Source organism: Coregonus clupeaformis, chromosome 13 (genome assembly GCF_020615455.1).
Source record: "Coregonus clupeaformis isolate EN_2021a chromosome 13, ASM2061545v1, whole genome shotgun sequence".
Lineage (NCBI taxonomy): Eukaryota > Metazoa > Chordata > Actinopteri > Salmoniformes > Salmonidae > Coregonus > Coregonus clupeaformis.
Window position 1 is genome coordinate 50239998 of NC_059204.1, and position 7258 is coordinate 50247255.

Below are 7258 nucleotides of genomic sequence, written 5' to 3' on the forward strand. Positions count from 1 at the left end.
GTACTGAAAGATAGAAACAAGTGTATATCGTTATTTTGTGACAGGGTGTTGGCCAGTGGTTAGTCAAGCCTTTAAATGGTGGGGGATCAGTAAATCCATGGGAACTAGCATAATATCACTTATGACACAAGCTAAGGTCTGATGGGTGAAGTTGTATAATGTTGAAAGACCCGAAACATGATCCTAGGAAACATCACTGATGATGTGTCCAAGAGCACAGAGGTGTATTTATCAAATAATTCAGTGTATGAAATGTTTTGTCCATGTCAGTATATCTACTGAGGAGTACTTTAAAAAGGCAACTGATTACATAAGTGAAATGTATCAACAAATGATCTCTCAGTTCCCAAGCCCAGAAAATGAATGTCACTACAAAATGCTATACCGTTCTCTTATGCGAGAACATCTATCACCACCAATCTCCGTAGAGAACTTGACACAATTTGGAAACCCTTCCTCCTCTTGAACCTCCTCAGGGCTTTGTTGCAGACCTTCAATAATGAGAGGTAAGACAAATGTTAGTGATATGAGAAGACTTGAGTGTCCCAGCGAAGCACGATCATCAACTTCTATAGGAGGGAAACCGAAATCAAATCTCACTTAGGGTCCCAAATCGCCTTGAGCTGACACTGCTCCTGTCTCATGTGGAAATACACTTTAATGGAAGTTGTCACAAAATAACTGAGTTTGAGTTTGTCTGTTGTTGCTATTTGCACTGTAAACATTTTAATATTTGATAAAACACTCAGCCTATATTCAGTCAGCAAAACAGGCTTTAAAAAATTCTAACAAATTGAGTAATCAAAGTAATAACTGACAGATTGATTATCAAAATAGTTGTTAGTTGCAGCTCTAAAAACAGTACTCAAAACACATTTGAAACAGCTTTTACTTAATTTGCCTGAATAGTGTAGGCTCACAAGAATAATAGATTAGGGCAGCAGCAGTGGTGCAAAACTCCCCAGTCGCGCCATGCTGTCCTTCCCGGCCTGCCACCATGACAAGTAACCTAAATACCTGTAGGAAACACTGGTCGGGATGCGTGGCAAAGCAAGCGAAATGTTGAACATCTTGGAGAGTCCCTTTAAGCTGTCCAGTAAATAATGCATGAAATATCCCAAAAGCCTGATTATTAAAAACACCCTTTTACTTACAGTTTGTAAGTGAGCAAAAATTTCCTCAGAGTGAATATACACCACCTTTCAAAAGTTTGGGGTCACTTAGAAATGTCCTTGTTTTCGAAAGAAAAGCAATTTCTTTGACAATTAAATTAACATGAAATTGATCAGAAATACAGTGTAGACATTGTTAATTTACATTTACGTTTTCGTCATTTAGCAGACGCTCTTATCCAGAGCGACTTACAAATTGGTGCATTCACCTTATGATAGCCAGTGGGACAACCACTTTACAATATATATACAGTGGGGAGAACAAGTATTTGATACACTGACGATTTTGCAGGTTTTCCTACTTACAAAGCATGTAGAGGTCTGTAATTTTTATCATAGGTACACTTCAACTGTGAGAGACGGAATCTAAAACAAAAATCCAGAAAATCACATTGTATGATTTTTAAGTAATTAATTTGCATTTTATTGCATGACATACGTATTTGATACATCAGAAAAGCAGAACTTAAAATTTGGTACAGAAACCTTTGTTTGCAATTACAGAGATCATAAATTTCCTGTAGGTCTTGACCAGGTTTGCACACACTGCAGCAGGGATTTTGGCCCACTCCTCCATACAGACCTTCTCCAGTTCCTTCAGGTTTCGGGGCTGTCGCTGGGCAATACGGACTTTTAGCTCCCTCCAAAGATGTTCTATTGGGTTCAGGTCTGGAGACTGGCTAGGCCACTCCAGGACCTTAAGATGCTTCTTACGGAGCCACTCCTTAGTTGCCCTGGCTGTGTGTTTCGGGTCGTTGTCATGCTGGAAGACCCAGCCACGACCCATCTTCAATGCTCTTACTGAGGGAAGGAGGTTGTTGGCCAAGATCTCGGGATACATGGCCCCATCCATCCTCCCCTCAATACAGTGCAGTCGTCCTGTCCCCTTTGCAGAAAAGCATCCCCAAAGAATTATGTTTCCACCTCCATGCTTCACGGTTGGGATGGTGTTCTTGGGGTTGTACTCATCCTTCTTCTTCCTCCAAACACGGCGAGTGGAGTTTAGACCAAAAAGCTCTATTTTTGTCTCATCAGACCACATTACCTTCTCCCATTCCTCCTCTGGATCATCCAGATGGTCATTGGCAAACTTCAGATGGGCCTGGACATGCGCTGGCTTGAGCAGAGGGACCTTGCGTGCACTGCAGGATTTTAATCCATGACGGCGTGGTGTGTTGCTAATGGTTTTCTTTGAGACTGTGGTCCCAGCTCTCTTCAGGTCATTGACCAGGTCCTGCCGTGTAGTTCTGGGCTGATCCCTCACCTTCCTCATGATCATTGATGCCCCATGAGGTGAGATCTTGCATGGAGCCCCAGACCGAGGGTGATTGACCGTCATCTTGAACTTCTTCCATTTTCTAATAATTGCGCCAACAGTTGTTGCCTTCTCACCAAGCTGCTTGCCTATTGTCCTGTAGCCCATCCCAGCCTTGTGCAGGTCTACAATTGTATCCCTGATGTCCTTACACAGCTCTCTGGTCTTGGCCATTATGGAGAGGTTGGAGTCTGTTTGATTGAATGTGTGGACAGGTGTCTTTTATACAGGTAACGAGTTCAAACAGGTGCAGTTAATACAGGTAATGAGTGGAGAACAGGAGGGCTTCTTAAAGAAAAACGAACAGGTCTGTGAGAGCCGGAATTCTTACTGGTTGGTAGGTGATCAAATACTTATGTCATGCAATAAAATGCAAATTAATTACTTAAAAATCATACAATGTGATTTTCTGGATTTTTGTTTTAGATTCCGTCTCTCACAGTTGAAGTGTACCTATGATAATAATTACAGACCTCTACATGCTTTGTAAGTAGGAAAACCTGCAAAATCGGCAGTGTATCAAATACTTGTTCTCCCCACTGTATATATATATTTCTTTTTTTCCTTCTTTTTTTTTGGGGGGTGGGGGGGGGGGAGGGTAGAAGGATTACTTTTATCCTATCCCAGGTATTCCTTAAAGAGGTGGGGTTTCAAGTGTCTCCGAGTGACTCCGCTGTCCTGGCGTCGTGAGGGAGTTTGTTCCACCATTGGGGTGCCAGAGCAGCGAACAGTTTTTACTGGGCTGAGCGGGAACTGTGGTTCCGCAGAGCTAGGGGAGCCAGCAGGCCAGAGGTGGATGAACGCAATGCCCTCGTTTGGGTGTAGGGACTGATCAGAGCCTGAAGGTACGGAGGTGCCGTTCCCCTCACAGCTCCGTAGGCAAGCACCATGGTCTTGTAGCAGATGCGGCCTTCAACTGGAATCCAGTGGAGTGTGCGGAGGAGCAGGGTGACATGAGAGAACTTGGGAAGGTTGAACACCAGACGGGCTGCAGCGTTCTGGATGAGTTGTAGGGGTTTGATTGCACAGGCAGGGAGCCCAGCCAACAGCGAGTTGCAGTAATCCAGACGGGAGATGACAAGTGCCTGGATTAGGACCTGTGCCGCTTCCTGTGTAAGGTAGGGTCGTACTCTGCAAATGTTGTAGAGCATGAACCTACAGGATCGGTTCACCGATAATGTTTTAAATGGCTATTGTAGCTGGAAACGGCAGATTTTTTATGGAATATCTACATAGGCGTACAGAGGCCCATTATCAGCAACCATCAGTCCTGTGTTCCAATGGCACATTGTGTTTGCTAATTCAAGTTTATCATTTTAAAAGGCTAATTCATCATTAGATAACCCTTTTGCAATTACAGTGCCTTGCAAAAGTATTCATCCCCCTTGTCGTTTTTCCAATTTTGTTGCATTACAACCTGTAAATTAAATGGATTTTTATTTGAATGTCATGTAATGGACATACACAAAATTGTCCAAATTGGTGAAGTGAAATAAAAAAAAATACGGAAAAGTGGTGCGTGCATATGTATTCACCCCCTTTGCTATGAAGCCCCTAAATAAGATCTGGTGCAATTAATTACCTTCAGAAGTCACATAATTAGTTAAATAAAGTCCACCTGTGTGCAATCTAAGTGTCAGATGATCTGTCACATGATCTCAGTCTATATACACCTGTTCTGAAAGGCCCCAGAGTTTGCAACACCACTAAGCAAGGGGCACCACAAAGCAAGCGACACCATGAAGACCAAGGAGCTCTCCAAACAGGTCAATGACAAAGTTGTTGAGAAGTACAGACCAGGGTTGGGTTATAAAAAAATATCTGAAACTTTGAACATCCCACGGAGCACCATTAAATCCATTATTAACAAATGGAAAGAATATGGCACCACAACAAACCTGCCAAGAGAGGGGCGCCCACCAAAACTCACAGACCAGGCAAGGAGGGCATTAATCAGAGAGGCAACAAAGAGACCAAAGATAACCCTGAAGGAGCTGCAAAGCTCCACAGCAGAGATTGGAGTATCTGTCCATAGGACCACTTTAAGCCGTACACTTCACAGAGCTGGGCTTTGCGGAAGAGTGGGCAGAAAAAAGCCATTGCTTGAAGAAAAAAATAAGGAAAATACAGGGAAATTCTTGAGGGAAACCTTTCAGTCTTCCAGAGATTTGAGACCGGGACGGAGGTTCACCTTCCAGCAGGACAATGACCCTAAGCATACTGCTAAAGCAACACTTGAGTGGTTTAAGGGGAAACATTTCAATGTATTGAAATGGCCTAGTCAAAGCCCAGACCTCAATCCAATTGAGAATCTGTGGTATGACTTAAAGATTGCTGTACACCAGTGGAACCCTTCCAACTTGAAGGAGCTGGAGCAGTTTTGCCTTGAAGAATGGGCAAAAATCCCAGTGGCTAGATGTGCCAAGCTGATAGAGACATACCCCAAGATACTTGCAGCTATAATTGCTGCAAAAGGTGGCTCTACAAAGTATTGACTTTGGGGGGGTGAATAGTTATGCACGCTCAAGTTTCCTGTTTTTTTGTCTTATTTCTCGTTTGTTTCACAAAAAAACAAATTTTGCATCTTCAAAGTGGTAGGCATGTTGTGTAAATCAAATGATACAAACCCCAAAAAAATCTATTTTAATTCCAGGTTGTAAGGCAACAAAATAGGAAAAATGCCAAGGGAGGTGAATACTTTCGCAAGCCACTGTATGTTAGCACAGCTGAAAACTGTTGTGCTGATTAAAGAAGACATAAAACCAGAGCCAGTTTGCACTGTTCTGTGACGGGATTAGTACACAGCGTAGTATGAGATCTTCAGTTTCTTGGCAATTTCTTGCATGGAATAGCCTTCATTTCTCAGAACAAGAATAGACTGACGAGTTTCAGAAGAAAGTTATTTGTTTCTGGCCATTTTGAGCCTGTAATCGAACCCACAATTGTTGATGCTCCAGATACTCAACTAGTCTCAAGGCCAGTTTTATTGCTTCTTTTATCAGCAAAACAGTTTTCAGCTGTGCTAACATCATTGCAAAATGGTTTTCTAATGATCAATTAGCCTTTTAAAATGATAAATTGGATTAGCAAACATAATGGACCTCTGAATGCCTTTGTCGTTTTTCCATTAAAAATCAGCCGTTTCCCGCTACAGTAGCCATTTACAACATTAACAATGTCTGTACTGTATTTCTGATGAATTTGATGTTATTTTAATGGAGAAAAAAATTGCTTTTCTTTCGAAAACAAGGAAAGTGACCCCAAACTTTTGAACAGTAGTGTTGGTAAACAAAGCTGGTGGCTTTTTGATTGTCAAAACTGCTCATAATTCTGTGTTGATCGACAACTGTAACAATCACAATGCACCTCTCACCTTTCTCAGGCTTTTCGTCATTCTTGTCAGGGTCCTTGACCTCCGTGCAATGCCATCCTCTATCATGTAAACTTGCCTCAAGTGTAGCCCCTGTGCAAGCCTGCAATATTGCAACAAAGAAATGAACAAATCAGATTAATAGTATGTTACAATAGAAACCAAAATATATATATTTCTTTTATTAAACACACAATATGCCCCAGACTCAACCCATTGAGAACCAGCTTTTGGTAACACAACCTTAACTTGCCTTTAAACCACATTCTCTTCAGCCTGGAGAGACCTGCTCATCATACCTTGCTCCACTTCTGTAGTAACCAATGCCACGGAACACTAACTAACATGTAATTACTTAGCAGAGAGCCCCACACTCACCAGTACCTTGTGTATGGTTGTTATGCTTAATTTTATTGGGGGCTGAAAGAGCATGGACTTCATGTGGGTGACAGATATTAACAAACAAAGTGGTCAAAGTGTATTTTCTGATCATGGCAGGTCTACCACTAGCCCAACTATTTAATCATCAATGAAGCGTGCCATACCAGTGTAAAAACAAAACAAAAAAAGTGTTAGGGATTTTTGGAAGTGTTAGGGATCCATTCTACAATGATTATCAATTAACTTTTTCAGTAGCAGTAGGAATACATCCACATTGTTGGAAATAGGAGAGCAAAAGCTTGTGTGGTAGGCTGCAGGCCAAAGGTAGACCAGAAGGGTGTGCATCTCCTAAGCTCTTCACTCGCTCTAGATGGGCTTGCAATCCAGAGTGTCCAGAGTTGGAATGCAGCCTGGACACAGAGGAGCGTGAGCCCTTGTAGACTGGAAATCAAATTTCTCGTGCAGCACATAGACAATTATGAAGGACACTGGCCACTGGAAAGCTTAGATTATTCTCTTCAATGCATGTTCATAGCAACATTAAAAAAAAATATTCCGGCTGTTGAAATAATATATGGGTCAATGTCAGAAGAGGCTGGTGGGAGTTGCTATAGGAGAACGGGCTCATTGTGATAGCGGGAATGGAATTCATGGAACGGTATCAAACATATAGAAACCACATGTTTGACTATGTTCCATTAATTCCATTCTAGCCATTACAATGAGCCCGTGTTCCTATAGCTCCTCCCACCAGCCTCCACCGGTCAATGTCGGCTGTGTACACTGTGTACACGCCTAGAGCCTATGAGACTAGCTAACTAGGCTGCATACCAGCTCAAGATGAAAGTTTGATTCACTGACATTTACATATTCAAACATTTCTTACAGTGCTCATTTCTAACTTTTCCAAAGTTCTCTAGGCCAATCAATACCAGTTGTAACATTAACTTACTATGTATCCATTTTTGCACACATGCTGGATTATTTTCTGTTTGTGACCACAGAAAGGACACCTCACAG